General features: G+C 46.3%; 2 non-coding genes across 2 annotated transcripts; both read left to right on the top strand.

Moving 5' to 3' along the window:
- The first annotated feature begins 3,599 nt into the window (after positions 1–3,599).
- trnaw-cca (transfer RNA tryptophan (anticodon CCA)) lies at positions 3,600–3,671 on the top strand. Its single transcript has one exon. It is a non-coding gene; the product is annotated as a tRNA-Trp (tRNA).
- An 11,536-nt stretch (positions 3,672–15,207) lies between these two features.
- Positions 15,208–15,280, top strand: trnak-uuu (transfer RNA lysine (anticodon UUU)). The gene has a single exon. It is a non-coding gene; the product is annotated as a tRNA-Lys (tRNA).
- The last annotated feature ends 1,436 nt before the right edge of the window (positions 15,281–16,716 follow it).

Raw genomic sequence — 16,716 nt, 5'->3', positions numbered from 1 at the left:
ACAGAATCCAGGGAGTGCATGTCCACAGATCCCTGAAAGTAGTAGGCCAGGTAGATAAGGTGGTTAAGAAGGAATATGGAATGCTTGCCTTTATTAGCCGAGGCATAGATTACAAGAGATGGGGTGGGGATTTATACTTGTACTGTATAAAACACTGGTAAGGCCACAGCTGGAGTACTGCGTGCAGTTCTCTTCGCTGTATTACAGGAAGTACGTGATTGCACTGAAGAGGGCACAGAGGAGATTTACGAGGATGTTGCCGGGAGTGGAGAATCCTATCGATGAGGACAGATTCGATCGGCTGGGTTTGTTTTCCCTGGAACAGAGGAGGCTGAGAGGAGGCCTCACTGAGGTGTATAAAATTATGAGGGGCCTAGATATAGTGGATAGAAAGGGCCTATTTCACTTAGCAGAGGGGGTCAACAATAAGGAGGCATAAATTTAAAGTAATTGGTAGAAAATTTAGAGAAGAAATTTCTTCACGCAGAGGGTGGTGGGGGTCTGGAACTCACTGCCTGAAAGGGTGGTAGAGGCAGAACCCTCACAACATTTAAAAAGTGCTTGGATGTGCACCTGAAGTGCCGTAACCTGCAGGGTTATGGACCTAGAGCTGGAAATTGGGATTAGGCTGGATCGTCTCTTGTTGGCCGGCGCGGACATGATGGGCCGAAATGGCCTCCTTCTGTGCTGTAAACTTCAATGATTCTATGAACTCCTTCGCAAAGAGTTGAGGTTCGTGTGGGGTGATTTGGGTACATCTTTCCTCACATGGCAACACTTCAAAGGTAACTCCATAGCTGTAAAGCGCTTTTGGGCGTCATGAATTCCTGACAGGCACTGCAGAAATGCAAGTCCTTCTTTGCAAAATGTTGACGCAAATTCAAAATTTGCGGCAAATTGAGTGTTCATGCGGGATTTGAACCCAGAAACACTCGCAAATTTCAATTAAGAACCCCAAAGCTACAAGCATACTGATAAACCAACAAGGCAACTGTTTAGCAAATGTGGAGATAAGGTGTAACCATTATTGAAGCATTTTTAGTGTGTTGCTATTCTTGATTGGAGGAGCACATGAGACGGAATCAGTGACTTTGCCTTTTCGACATGTCTTCTGAAGTGCCACACGATCCCACTCCTGCAGTCAATGAGCTGTTGGGACGTTAATGTATCCGTCATCATCATCATCATAGGCGGTCCCACGAAACGAGGATGACTTGCTTCCACGCCGAAAAAGGATGAGTTCACAGGCGTTTAAATGAAAGACCCAAACTACATTCCGAAGTGTGGAAGATGACTGTGCATGGATTTTTTTAACGTGTGGTGGCCGTTGCATCCCAGCCATCACACGGGCTTGACAGAGCGAGGTCTTGGTCCAGTGGCAAGGGTTAACCAAGACAACTGGAGACCAGCTCTGCTGCATGGACCTAGTGCACACACATATCGCAGTGTGGGCTGGCCCGTGCTGCCCCTGGGCCCCTGACCCTGAACTCATGCCTCCCCTCGGCCCCGATCACATCCCTCTACAGTCTCTCACCACTCCTTCGCCCCGATCTCGCCGCTCCTGCTGTATCTGCCCACACTTCAATCACCGACCTGGACCTTGATGACATCACTCTACGCTGCCGCTGCCCTCCTGCACCAGCTCGCGCTGCTCCCTGGAGTAGTCTCCCGGGACCTCCAAGCTGCTCCCAGGGCCGCTCGCCGTTCCTTTTATAGCCCTGACCTGCCGCTGGTGTTCTCCCGTTAGTGTATCCAGGCTGTGGGTGGCCACCCCGAGCGCAGCAGAGGGGTTTCTGCATTAGTTCTGGGTGGGGACAGTATCTTTCCCCTTCTCTCTACCTCTTGTCTGCATCCCTGTGCTTTTATTTCCCTATTTATTCCCCCTGTCTCAGTTTCTAGTGTTTAAAAGGGAACAAAAGATGAAATTGGTGTTTCTGTGGAACAACTTCTCTCACTCAAAGTTAGACGCACTACCGTTGCACCATGAGGTCTAGGTAGCTAGCCATTGATATTCAGGTTCATATATAAATATATATAAATATATCTGCATGTATCATAACCGTTCCCTGGTGGTCGCGGGGTTAAGATCCGGTGAACTAATCTGGTTTCGATCTTCGATCAGTTCATTGCATTAAAATAATTGAGGACTGTGAGACAATTAATAATTGCTGTAATCACCATGAATACCAATACTTTCTGTGATAGACCGAGCATACAGACTATCTGGCTTCTCCTGCCCTTTGCCGGGCACGTGTTCGGGGTGTAATTTTGTCAACTGGGTGAGTTCACTGATCGCGGGGAGATGGTAGGAGCCTCTGTGGCCCCACTGTGAGGATGTGGAAGTGAACACGGTGGCTGGGTGATCCGTGACATTTCTGTAAAGGGCAGCGGAGGAGAAGGATTGAGAACTTTCAGTGTGGGACAGAAGTTGTTTAAGCTGAGCCAACACATTCCCGATCAGCACAGAGGGAGCTCACTGGTCAGCTCCCCTTTGTTGGGGCTGCTGTGCCAGAGGTTTCTGTAGTGCAGAGGTTATCATGTTTTCTTTACATGTGACAGGTCCCTGGTTCAATCCTGGCCACGAACATTATGTTTAAACTTGCTGTGGATGAACAATCGGAGGCGAGTTTATTCTCCTGGCAAATGCTGCCTGACCTGCTGAGATTTCCAGCATTTGCTGTTTTTATTTTCTATTTATTCTCCTGGCAAAAGGGCTCCCTTATTCCTTAATTGCTCTTTATTTCACTTCAATAAATAGATAACTTTCAGTGAGAGAAAACGGATCCACCGGGGACCTTTCGCGTGTGAGGCCAACGTGATATCCGCTACACTGCAGCCCATCAAAGGGCGAGACACCACTGAATATAAAGGATGAGCTCAAAAATATCAGGGGCAGTGCAGTCTGGTCAACGTCAAACCCTCCTTTCTTATTCAGCAGTGGCATGAACGGGAGTCAGACGCCACAAAGTTTAATTAAAGACATAAATACAATTAACACTTCCAAATCTTTTCACTGTAAAATTCTTTCACTTTATTTGAAATCCTACTGCATTGAATCTGAAAATGTGCACCATGGGATTTTATCCTCACTACTGATTCTATTTTCTGTGCACGGTAGGATTAACCGGTGCTGTTAAATTTGACAAAAGTTGCCCCAGATTCCTGGTGTTATCGGCAATGAAGGTTTTGAACCAGACTCCTAAAATACAGTGTGTAAAATGGGTCAACATGCATAAGAACATAAGAAATAGGAGCAGGAGTCGGCCATACGCCCCTCGAGCCTGCTCCGACATTGAATACGATCATGGCCGATGCGATCATGGACTCAGGTCCACTTCTCTCCCCGCTCCCCAAAGCACAGGACAAATGATTGAAGTATCGACTGTCCCTCAGTGAGCATTTCTTTCATTGTGCAAAAAAAGGTGAGGGGTTAATTAATGATGCTTTCCCGTGAAAGCAACACAAATGTTTCAGAAAAAAACATACGGTGACTGGCAGGTGAGTGTTGCTTCTGACACCTGGTGGGAATGGGCAGGGATTTTAAAGCCACTTGTATTGTGAAACCTTCATATAGACGAACATCCCACACTTCCTGTGTAGACCTCGTGGCGCAATGGTAGCGTGTCTGACTCCAGATCAGAAGGTTGCGTGTTCAAATCACGTCGGGGTCACTGCATTTTTGGAAATTGTTCTTCCAGAATTAATATTTTCTTTGCTGTTTGGCAATAACCAGACCCTTGCTCCAAGGTCTGTCTCACTGTTTCCCCGGTGTCAGACAGAGGTATGCCTGCTGCCCTCATTTATTTCATGTGACAGCACACAACAGTTCAAAATCACCCTGGAGGTGGCCACACGCAGCACTGAATCGTCAGGATGGCCGCGCGGTCTCAGGTGCTGTGTTCTATTCGCAGTCTCCTCTGGAGATGTGGATTTGAATCTGACATTTCTTATTTTTAATCATTAAGTGAAACTCATTGTTTGACACCACGACTAACTCCTAAAAACTGGGATTCAGCAGTTCACCTGCTCACTTCACATTTCCGTCTGACCTGGTGCTGAAAGTGAAGATGTTTCCGCAGTGCAGCGGTTAACACGTTCGCCTCACAAGTGAAAGCTCACTGGGCGGGAATATTTTCTGTAGCTTTCTCCTCATGCATGCTCAGGGGCGAGTTTGTTCTCCTGTGAAAGTTCATAAGATCATAAGCATGGAAGGATTAGGGGCCTGAGTTGGCCATTCGGCCCCACAAGCCTGGTCCACTATTGAAGAAGATCCTGGCAGTTCCTCAACAGCAAGTTTAAACATCTGGTTATGTTCCCAACATCATTTTCTCCGCAGTGTTTCCGTAGCGTCGTTGTTATCACGTTCGCTTCACACGCGAAAGGATCCCGGGCGGAAGGTGATTTTTGAGACTATTTTTGCCGTGAAATAAATTGAACAAAAGTCGCCCCAGATTCCTTGTCACATGAGCAATAAACATTTTAAACCAGCCTCCTAAATACAGAGTGTTATGTCTTGAATAAAGAATCTGACCAGATTCTGCAAACTCAAAGTAAGGTGTGACCGTCGTCCTTTATTACAAGTCTCCAGTGTGTCTCGCCAACCTGTGAGGCCTCCTGATGGATTGTGGGATCCCTTGGGACTCCAGTGGATGAGCCCTCTGATGGTTAAACAAGGTATTTACAGGTTTATATATGTAACAACACTCCCCCGGCACCGCTCCCCCCAGCCTCCCCAAAGTCAGTAGTGTAACTATTTACAATTTGAGTCAATCTGTGGCCTTCCTTTCCCTGGTTGAACTTCTCGGTGCAAATGTTGGTTTTGGTGAGTCATTGGTTGGGCCCTCGCTGGCCTGCTGGGCGTGGTGAGTCCTGCTGGGCTGATGCGGGTGATGGGTTCTGCTTCGTGGTCAACCGCTGGGTTGATTGCCACTTGTGTGTGTGTTGGAGGAGTGAAAAAGGTAGAGTCTATTGTGGATAGTTCTGGATAGTCCATGAATCTGAGTTTGGTTTGGTCCAAGTGTTTCCTGCAGGTGAGTCCATATGAAAGTTTGACCAGGAACACCCTACTCCCCTCTTTGGCCACGACAGTGCTGGGAAGCCACTTGGGACCTTGTCCATAGTTCAACATAAATACAGGATCATTCATCTCGATTTCGTGTGACACATTTGCTTGATCATGATATGTATTCTCTTGAAGCCGCCTACTCTCTACCTGTTTGTATCGATCAGGGTGGACTAATGAGAGCCTTGTCTTAAGTGCCCTTTTCATGAGCAGTTCCGCGGAGGGAACCCCAGTGAGCGAGTGGGGTCTTGTGCGGTAACTAAGCAGGACTCGGGATAGGTGACTCTGCAGTGAGCCCTCAGTTACCCTCTTCAAGCTCTGCTTGATTGCTGCACTGCTCTCTCTGTCTGACCATTGGACGTTGGTTTAAACGGGGCAGATGTGACATGTTTGATCCCATTGCGTGTCATGAACTCTTTGAACTCAGCACTGGTGAAGCACAACCCATTGTCACTGACAAGAACGGCCGTGCGTGGCAAACATGATCCGCAAGCTTTCAGTGGTGATAGCGGACATCATCTCACATTCAATCCACTTGGAATACACATCTACAACCACAAGGAACATTTTACCCAAGAACGGGCCTGCATAGTCAACGTGTGCCCTAGACCACGGTTTGGAGGGCCAAGACCAAAAACTTAGCAGCGCCTCCCTCGGTACATTGCTTAACTGCGAGCATGTATTACATCTGTGAACGCAGGACTCTAAGTCCGCATCGATACCGGGCCACCACATGTGGGATCTGGCTATCGCTTTCATCATTACAATGCCTGGGTGGGTACTGTGGAGATCACTAATGAAAGTGTCCCTGCCCTTTTTTGGCACCACTACTTGATACAGTCTGCCTGTATGGACATTTTATCTCTGCGCCGCTGGTGTGGCTTTATTTCTTCCTGCATCTCTAACGGAACACTAGACCAACTCCCGTGGAGCACACAGTTTTTTACTAAGGACAATGAGGGATCCTGGCTCATCTCGGTTCTAACCTGTTGGGCGGTAACAGGTGATTGCTCACTCTCGAATGCTTCCATTACCATAACTAAATCTTGGGGCTGTGCCATCTCCACCCCTGTGGTAAGCAATGGCAGCCTACTGAGAGCATCGGCACAGTTTTCTGTGCCTGGTCTGTGGCGGATGGCGTAGTTGTATGCGGACAATGTGGGCGCCCATCTCTGGATGCGCGCCGATGCATCTGTATTTATCCCCTTACTTTCAGAAAAGAGGGATATAAGTGGCTTATGGCCAGTTTCCAATTCAAATTTGAGCCCAAACAGATATTGATGCATTTTTTTTACTCCATAAACACATGCTAACACTTCTTTTTCGATCATGCTGTAGGCCCTCTCAGCCTTAGACAGACTCCTGGATGTATAAATAACCAGTTGCAATTTCGCAGATTCATGAGCTTGATGCAATACACACTCAACATCGTATGACGACGCATCACATGTTAGCACGTAAGACTTACATGCATCATACAGCACAAGCAATTTGGTTGAGTATAACAGTTTTCTAGCTTTTAAAACGGCATTTTCTTGGCTTTTACCCCATACCCATTCGTTTTCTTTATGCAATAAAGCGTGCAGTGGTTCGAACAGTGTTCTGAGGCCCGGTAAGAAGATACGAAAGTAGTTCAGGTGTCCTAGAAACGACCGCAGCTCCGTCACGTTCTGTGGCCTTGGTGCGTTGTCGATTGCCTCCATCTACGAATCGGTGGGCCTGATGCCGTCCGCCGCAATTCTTCTCCACAGGAACTCCACTTCGGGCGCCAGGACAACGCACTTTGAGCATGTTAACCTTTGCCCCACGCGATTAAGCCGACTAAGAACCTCCTCCAGGTTCTGCAGATGCTCATCTGTGTTCCGACCTGTAACCAAGATGTTGTCCTGGAAGACCACAGTGTGCGGGACCGAATTCAGTAAGCTTTCCATGTTTCTCTGGAATATTGCCGCAGCTGATCGAATCCCAAATGGGCATCTGTTGTGAATGAAGAGACCTTTGTGCGTGTTCATGCAGGTGAGGCCCTTCGATGATTCCTCCAGCTCCTGCGTCATGTAGGCCGAGGTCAAGACCAGCTTCGTGAACATCTTTCCTCCACCACCGTCGCAAAAAGGTTGTCTGCCTTTGGTCGTGGGCATTGATCCTGAAGGGAGAAACATTTGATAGTTACTTTGTAATCGCCACAGAATCTGACGGTGCCCTCTCCCTTGAGGACTGGAACAATCGGACTGGTCCGCTCGTTGAATATGATCAGCAAAATGATGCCCTCTCGTTGCAGCCTGTCCAGCTCGATCTCCACCCTCTCTCTCATCATGTACCGTACTGCTCTCGCTTTGTGATGGATAGGTCGCGCCCCGGGAATTAGGTGGATCTGCACTTTTGCTGCTTGGAACTTCACGATGCCTGGTTCGAACAAGGAGGAAAATTTGTTTAAGACCTGGGCAGACGAAATGTTGTCGACGGGCGAGAGCACACGGATGTTGTTCCAGTTCCAGCGTATATTCCCCAGCCAGCTCCTGCCGAGCAGCGTGGGGCCATCGCCCGGTACCACCCAGAGTGGTAACTTGTGTATCGCTCCATCGTAGGAGACCTTTACAGTAGCACTGCCGATTACGGGAATCAGTTCATTTGTGTAAGTTCTCAGTTTAGTGCGAATGGGAGTCAGGACTGGCCTTGAGGCCTTGCTGCACCACAATTTATCAAGTCTTTCTGCTCATAATGGACTGGCTCGCGCCCATGTTTCGCTCCATTGACACCGGGAGTCCATTTAATTCAACCTTCAACATTATCGGGGGCACTTTGTGGTAAATGTATGCACCCCATATATCTCTACCTCCTCGGTCTGATGCTCTGGTTCGTTGTGATCGGCCGTGGATCTGCCCTCCTCTGCAACATAGTGGTTTGCAGGATTAGCAGGGTTTGCAGCTTGCCTGCACATTCGTTGCAGGTGTCCCATTGTTCCACAGTCCTTGCAAACGTATCCTTTGAAGCGGCATGAATGGAAACGATGATCACCAACAAAGCGCCAACAAAGTGTTAATGGCATAGCATTCATCACCCTTGATGGTGGGCTCTGAGACATCTGCAGACGTACAGCTACAAGCATGTGAGGCCTGCCCTGTACGTAACGATTTGAAAACAACATTACTTTGTTCACAGTACCTGTACAGCACTCGTGTGCTGAGAGATTTGTTTGGTATTGTCACTGATGGCGATGAACGCTTGGGCTATCGCTATGGCTTTACTCAAGGTTGGGGTCTCGACTGTCAAAATTAGTTTACGAATTATTACTTCATGGCCAATGCCAAGTACAAAGAAGTCTCTGAGCATGTGCTCCAAATGTCCTTCAATTTCCAAATGCCTGCAAGGTGTCTTTGCTCGACGACATAGCTCACCACTTCCTGGCCTTCAGACCTTTTGCACATTTAGAACCGGAACCTCGCCATCAGAACGCTTTCCTTCAGGTTAAGATGCTCCCGGACCAGTGTGCACAAATCAACATACGATTTCTCTGTGCATTTCGCTGGAGCAAGCAGCTTTTGTATGAGGCCATAAGATGGTGCCCCGCAAACAGTGAGGTGAATCGCCCTTCCTTTGGCAGCATTCGCTTCTCCTTCCAGCTCGCTGGCCACGAAGTATTGGTCGAGTCGCTCCACATAGGTTTCCCAATCATCTCCCTCCGAAAATTTCTCCAGGGTGCCCATTGGTCTCTGCATCGTTGCGGTGGGGTTCGTCATCTGTATCTCATCGCCAGTTGTAGTGCATGAATAAAGAGTCTGAGCAGATACTGTGAGCTCAAAGTAATTTGTGACCGTAGTCTTTTCTTGCAGGTCTCCAGAGTGCTTCTCCAGCCTGTGAGACCTCCTTAAGTACAAGTGCTCCCAAGGGATTGTGGGATCTCTTGGGACTCCAGGGGATGAGCCCTCTGGTGGTTAAACAAGGTATTTTCAGGTTTACATAAATAACACTTGTTTGCATAAGTTCCATGCAAATTGAAAGGGCTCATTCGGTATTTAAACGTGGAATCTCTCGCAAATTGCCATTAACAACCCTGAAGTGAGAATCATACACCTGGACCAACGATACGACTGCTTGACAAGAATGGCGATAATGTGTAACCATTATAAAAGCATGTTATTGTGTGTATCTATTCTTTGTAGCCGGAGCACATGAGACCGAATCAGTGACTTTGCTTTTTCGACCTGTCTTCTGAAGTGCCGCACAGTCCCACTCCGACAGTCAATGAGCTGTTGGGACGTTAGTGTATCCAGGCTGTGGGTGGCCACCCCGAGCGCAGCAGAGGGGTTTATGCATTAGTTCTGGGTGGGGACAGTATCTTTCCCCTTCTCTCTTCCTCTTGTCTATAACGTTGTACTTTGATTTCTCTGTTTATTCCTCGTATCAGTTTCTAGTGTTTAAAAGGGAACAAACGATGAAATGGGTTTCACTCTCGAAAAGAATTTCTCTCACTTAAATTTAGACGTGCTACCGTTGCGCCCTGAGGTCTAGGCAGCTAGCCGTTGATATTCACGGTCATATATAAATATATATAAATATATCTACATGTATCGTAGCTGTTCCCTGGTGGTCGAGGGGTTAAGATCCGGCGCACTAACCTGGGAACGATACTCGATCAATTCGTCAAATAAATATAATTGAGGTCTGTGAGACGATTAGTAATTGCTGTAATCACCATGAATAACCCCATTACTTTCTGTTACGGACCGAACTTACAGATTCTCTTGTTTCTCCTGCCCGTTGCTGGACACGTGTTCCGGGTTTAATTTTGAGATCGCTGATCGCGGGGAGACGGTAGGAGCCTCTGTGGCCCCACTGTGAGGATGTGGAAGTGAACACGGTGGCTGGGTGATCCGTGACATTTCTGTAAAGGGCAGCGGAGGAGAAGGATTGAGAGCTTTCAGTGTGGGACAGAAGTTGTTTCAGGTGAGCCAACACATTCCCGATCAGCACAGAGGGAGCTCACTGGTCAGCTCCCCTCTGTTGGGGCCGCTGTGCCAGAGGTTTCCGTAGTGTAGTGGTTATCATGTTTGCTTTACGCGTGAAAGATCCCTGGTTCACTCCCGGGTGGAAACATTATGTTTAAAGTTGCTATAGTGCAACACTCCGAAGCGAGTTTAGTTTCCTGACAAATGCTGCCTGACCTGCTGAGATTTCCAGCAATTGCTGTTTTTATTTGCTATTTATTCTCCCGGCAAAAGGGCTCCCTTATTCCTGAATTGCTCTTTATATCACTTCAATAAATAGATAACTTTCAGTGAGAGAAAACGGATCCACCGGGGACCTTTCGCGTGTGAGGCCAACGTGATATCCGCTACACTGCAGCCCATCAAAGGGCGAGAAACCACTGAATATAAAGGATGAGCTCACAAATATCAGGGGCAGTGCAGTCTGGTCAACGTCAGACCCTCCTTTCTTATTCAGCAGTGGCATGAACGGGAGTCAGACGCCACAAAGTTTCATTAAAGACACAAATACAAGTAAAACTTCCAAATCTTTTCACTGTAAAGTTCTTTCACTTTATTTGAAATCCTACGATGTTGAATCTGAAAATGAGTACCGTGGGATTTTATCTTCACTAATGATTCTATTTTCTGTGCATGGTCGGATTAACCGGTGCTGTTAAATTTGACAAAAGTTGCACCAGATTCCCGGTGTCATCAGCAATGAAGATTTTGAAACAATCCCCGACAAAAATTGTGTAAAATGGGATCTGGTTTAACAGTTAACATGCAAAACACAGAAGAAATGATTGAAGTATCGACTGTCCCTCAGTCAGCATTTCTTTCATTGTGCAAAAGATGACATTGGGTTAAGTAATGATGCTTTCCCGTGAAATAAAAACAAAAGTTCAACAAAAAAACGGACGGTGACTGGCAAGTGAGCGCTGCTTCTGACTCCGAGTGGGAATGGGCAGGGATTTTAAAGCCCTTATTTTAAGGAGCGTTCATATAGATAAACATCTCATATTCGTCGTGTACAGCTAATGGTGCAACGGTAACACATCTCACTCGAGATGAGGACATTGCTATCGAAATCATGTCAGGGTTCCTGACCTTTGGGATAATTCCGGAATCAATATTTTCTTTACTGTGTCTTAATAACCAGACCCTTGCTCCAAGATCTGTCTCACTGTTTCCCCGGTGTCAGGCAGAGATACGCCTGCTACCCTCATTTATTTCATGTGACAGGACACAAAAGTTCAAAATCAACCTGCAAGGGGCCAAACACAGCAGCACCTAGTCAGGATGGCTGAGCAGTCGAAGGTGCTGTGTTTGGATTGCAATTGCATGTGGAGGAGTGGGTTCAAATCCAATGTCTGATACTTTCTGCTTTCAATCATAAAGTGAAACTCATTGTTTGACACCTCGACCAACTCTTCAAAAGTGGCTTTCTGCAGTTCACCTGCTCACTTAACATTTCCGTCTGACCTGGTGCTGAAAGTGGAGATGTTTCCGCAGTGTAGCGGTTAACACGTTCGCCTCACACGCGAAAGCTCACCGGGTGGGAATATTTTCTGGAGCTTTCTCCTCATGCATGCTCAGGGGCAAGTTTGTTCTCCTGTGAAAAGTCATGAGATGATAAACATGTAAGGATTCGGAGCCAGATTAGGCCATTCGTCCCCTCGAGCCTGGTCCACCATTCAAGAAGATCCTGGCAGTTCCTCGACAGCAAGTTTAAACATCTGGGGCGGAGCCAACAGGCGCCTGGCTGCAATCAGCGACAAAAACCAGCATTTGGCAGAAGCCCCGCTCGATCAATTGGGAGAGCATGAAACTCTTAATCTTAGGGTCACTGGTTCGTGCCCCGCGTTGGGGCTTTTTGTTCAAGGTTATCCTGCATTCACTGGAAAACATCATTAATTAATCGATGATCTTCATTTGCATAACTAAAGAAATGCTAACTTAATGAAAGTCAATAATTTAATAATTATGGACAAACAAGTGAAAGACACCTGGTGCTGGTGGGCAGTTTTGTTGCCTTTATCATTGATGCTTGATCTACAAGTCTAGTTGTCAAATCGTGTGCTCAACCGTCAGTTAACTGTTACAAATCAGCGGAGGAGAAATCAGTTTGTTGCTGCATTTACCTGCACAATGTGTGCTGAGATTATCTGTGCAATATGCATTCAGCTGGATGAATAAAAGCAACACTTTTTGAAATGCAGCCACTGCATGTTTTGCACTCAACAAAACGTTGCATTTTCTTATCATGCCAAATATTTAACATTAATGCATTGCAATGCCAACACACTTTTTACCTGGCAAGACTGAAGTACAAGCTGTGATGAACAGTGTGAAACAGAAACAGCTACTTGAGAACCCATAGCCTCGACGGTATCTGTGTGAATTGCTCTGTGCCGATAATTAGCAGAGCATAAAGTGGGGAAACTAGCGGTGTGGATGAGAAAAGGCCGAGCCAAAGTGTAATGTTGGAGATGATCTTGTTTTTGAGAAATGTTTCAAAGAATTTGGCATCGTTGGTTCCATGGTGTAATGGTGAGCACTCTGGACATGAATACAGCGATCTGAGTTTAAATCTCGGTGGAAACTGAATGCTTGCTGTCGCAGCTGCTAAAAATTTGGGACAAACAAGTGAGAGACACCTGGTGCTGGTGGGCAGTTTTGTTGCCTTTGTCATTGATGCTTGATCTACAAGTCTAGTTGTCAAATCCTGTGCTCTGTGTTAGCACAGTCCCGCATTGCTGAACTCTTTGCTTCAGCATGCAGTCTGAAGTTTGGATTAAATCACAGGAAGATTGAAGTTTGGATGGTAAAGAGACTATGAGACAATGTGGTGCCTTCAGCCAGTGAGATGAGTAACTGGTCATTGTCTGGATGTTAAATATGTGAGTACCTTGTTACGGTGGGAATAATGGAAACTCAGGATAAACGATTTGATGATGTCTGTATGTTAAGTATTTGAGTGTAACCTTGTTCCTATTTAATGACATCTGTAAGTTAAACAAGCAACATTAAGTCTGTCTGTTAAAAGATTCAGAAAGCAGTTTGTCAGGATTGTCTAAATGCAAAGAATAAGAGTTCAAAGGCTTTTTCAGTATAAAGATGAGACATTTATGGACTGCAGAGACACAGACAGCAGAGACACTGGACATTCGGAAGGTGTGTGTCTCAAGCAGCCACGGAAATCGAAGCAAGCTGCCTTTGTGAAGTGTTCTCAGTAACTTTCATACTTGGTTTGTTTAGTATGAATGTTTAAATAAAAGACCCGATCCTGCCTTTACTACAACGGAGTGTGTGCGGGTAATTCGACATTGAAAGCAACGAAGCGAAAAGAGCAAGACAGCCGTTTACCACATTTTGATGATCCCGACGTGATTTTCGAAAGTTTGTTGGCTTATTCGAAGCCCCCGACATGAAGCAGAAAGTTGGCTGAGTTGTTGGAAGAAGTGTTTCCCACACATCAGTTCGAGGGGTGAGCATTCTCTTGGTTGCCGTGATTAAAGGGATCTTCAGTTAGTAATGGGAGGCTCAGGGGCTATTCCAGTTGAGCTCCAGTCATTTCTTAATGAGTGGATTGAGTCGAAAGGGGGAACTTATGGGATAAGACAGGAAACAATGACAGGAGGATGGAGAGAGACACGGCAGTCCTTAGTGGAGGGTGTCCAGTTAAAAAAGATTAAAGGGTTTGGGTTAAAAAGTGATAAAAAGAGAAAAGCGTTGGTGTTGCAGTGTCTCATGCTGGGTATTCAAACATTAGGAGAAGAGGCTGAGGCTCGAGATAGGGAAGTCTCAGAACTCAGAGAGCAGCTAACAGCAGTGAGTAAAGAAGTAGAGAATTGGTGATTTCAGGCACTCGGGGCAGCCAGGACTGTTCTGACACTGGATCAGCATCTTGCTGATGAACAGAAGCGTAATCAAGATCTAGAGAAAGGAATATCTAAGCTGCAGCAGATGGTGGTATTCGGTTGCCCAGCGGAGACAGCAATTGATAAAGCCGGGTGGTATTCGGAGTATTCCCTGGGTCTGAGAATTTTTACGCAATTTCAAAATTCGGGGCAGAATAATGGGCCCGGCCGGGATTTGAACACAGAATTTCTCGCAAATTTTATTTAATCTCGAATCAGCAACAATCATGCTGTTCGATCAACAAACCAAATGTTTGACAATCATAAGATAATGTGTCACCATGATAAAAGCAAGTTTTTGTATGTCGCTACTCTTGATTAGAGAAGCACATGAGACCGAATCAGTGACTTTGCTTTTTCGACCTGTCTTCTGAAGCGCCGCACGGTCCCACTCCGACAGTCAATGAGCTGTTGAGACGTTAGTGTATCCAGGCTGCGGGTGGCCACCCCGACCGCAGCAGAGGGGTTTCTGCATTAGTTCTGGGTGGGGACAGTATTTCCCCTTCTCTCTTCCTCTTGTCGATATCCCTGTGCTTTTATTTCTCTATTTATTCCCCCTGACTCAGTTTCTCGTGTTTAAAAGGGAACAAAAGATGAAATGGGTGTCACTGTGGAACAATTTCTCTCGCTCAAAGTTAGATGCACCACCGTTACGCCATGAGGTCTCGGCAGCTAGCCGTTGATATTCAGGTCCATAAATAAATATATATTTTTATATTTATACAAATTATCGAAGCTGTTCCCTGGTCGAGTGGTTAAGATCCCGAGTATTAACCCTTTCCATTCTCAATCAGTTCATCACAGAAACATAATTGAGGTCTGTGAGAGGATTAATGATTGCTGTAATCGCGGTTAATAACCCCACTACTATCTGTTGCAGAACGAGCTTACACACTCTCCCGCTTCTCCTGCCCTTTGCCGGACACGTGTTCGGGGTTTAATTTTACAAACTTGGTGAGTTCGCTGATCGCTGGGAGACGGTAGGAGCCTCTGTGGCCCCACTGTGAGGATGTGGAAGTGAACACGGTGGCTGGGTGATCCGTGACATTTCTGTAAAGGGCAGCGGAGGAGAAGGATTGAGAACTTTCAGTGTGGGACAGAAGTTGTTTTAGGTGAGCCAACACATTCCTGATCCTCCTCTCTTCTTAAATAATCCCCGAAGTCGAGACTGACTTGCTTCCACATTAAAAATCAGTGGTGATCAGCACAGAGGGAGCTCACTGTTCTGCTCCCCTCTGTTGGGGCTGCTGTGACAGAGGTTTCCGTAGTGTAGCGGTTATCACGTTCGCTTTTTACGTGAAAGATCCCCGGTTTAATCCCGGGTGGGAACATTATGTTTAAACTTGCTGGGGATGAACAATCGGAGCTGAGTTTAGTCTCCTGGCAAATGCTGCCTGACCTGCTGAGATTTCCAGCATTTGCTGTTTTTATTGATTAAAGTATCGATTCTCCCTCAGTTAGCATTTCTTTCATTGTGCAAAAGAAAGTGATGGGTTAATTAATGATGCTTTTCTGTGAAAGCAACACAAAAGTTTAAGAAATAAACATACGGTGACTGGCAGGTGAGCGCTGCTTCTGACACCCGGTGGGAATGGGCGGGGATTTTAAAGCCCCTTGTATTGCAGAACCTTCATATAGACGAACATCTGAGGCTCACTGCGTAGGTATCGTGGTGCAGTGGTAGTGAGTCTGCTTTCTGATCAGAAGATTGTGTGTTCAAATCATTTGAGGTCCCTGTCCTTTTGGGTAATTCCAGAGTTAATATTTTCTTTGCTGTTTCACAATAACCAGACCCTTGCTCCAAGGTCTGTCTCACTGTTTCCCCGGTGTCAGGCAGAGATACGCCTGCTGTCCTCATTTATTTTATGTAACAGGCCACAAAAGTTCAAAATCAAACTGCAGGTGGCCACACATAATATTGAGCAGTCAGGATGGCCGAGCGGTCTAAGTTGCTGCATTCAGGTTGCAGTCTGCTTTGAAAGCGTGGGTTCCGTAGTGTCGTGGTCATCACATTTGCTTAACACACGAAAAGTTCCTGGTTCAAAACCAGCTGAAAATGTGTTTAATTAAAGATGAAAACATTGCATAATGTGCATTTCTGGTTCAGTATTAACAAAGCACAATGTCTCCCAGTCCTGCTATATTTGCTGAATACTCTGGACAGTTCGGTACACATTCAAACTCTACAGTTTCCAGCCCTGACGGTGCAGAAAGCCCCTCTCAAAGCTGCACATTCCGGCTGCTTTCAATTGAGTTGTGAGAGATTATTGACGGATCCTGCAGCTGTGAAAAGGAATGATGTGTTAGAGGGGTCATCAAACGAGGCCATGTGGGTTGAATTAAAGAACAAAAAAGGGGCGATCATACTACTGGGAGTGCACTATCGACCCCGGGGCAGTTAGAGGGAGATAGAAGATCAAATATGTGGGCAGATTGCTGAGAAGTGCAAAACCTATAGAGCTGTAAAAGTGGAGGATTTCAACCTGAATATTAACTGGGAAAATGATAGTGTGAATGGGATAGATGGTGGAGAATTCCTAAAATGCATTCAGGAGAACTTCTTTATCCAGTATATAACAAGCCCATCAAGGGAGGGGCGGTTCTGGACCAGGTCTTGTGATCGAAGAGGGGCAGGTAGAAGGGGTATCAGTGAGAGAGCATTTTGGTGCCAGTGATCATACCCTGTAAGGTTCAGTGTTGTTAAGGAAAAGGACAAAGGGGAGCAGGAATAAAAGTTCTCAATTGGGGTAAAGCCAATTTTGCTGAG

The sequence above is a fragment of the Pristiophorus japonicus genome, unplaced genomic scaffold (genome assembly GCF_044704955.1).
Source record: "Pristiophorus japonicus isolate sPriJap1 unplaced genomic scaffold, sPriJap1.hap1 HAP1_SCAFFOLD_262, whole genome shotgun sequence".
NCBI classification, from domain to species: Eukaryota; Metazoa; Chordata; class Chondrichthyes; family Pristiophoridae; genus Pristiophorus; species Pristiophorus japonicus.
The sequence above is the reverse complement of the archived record's forward strand: the minus strand, read 5'-3'. Positions and strand labels throughout refer to the sequence as shown.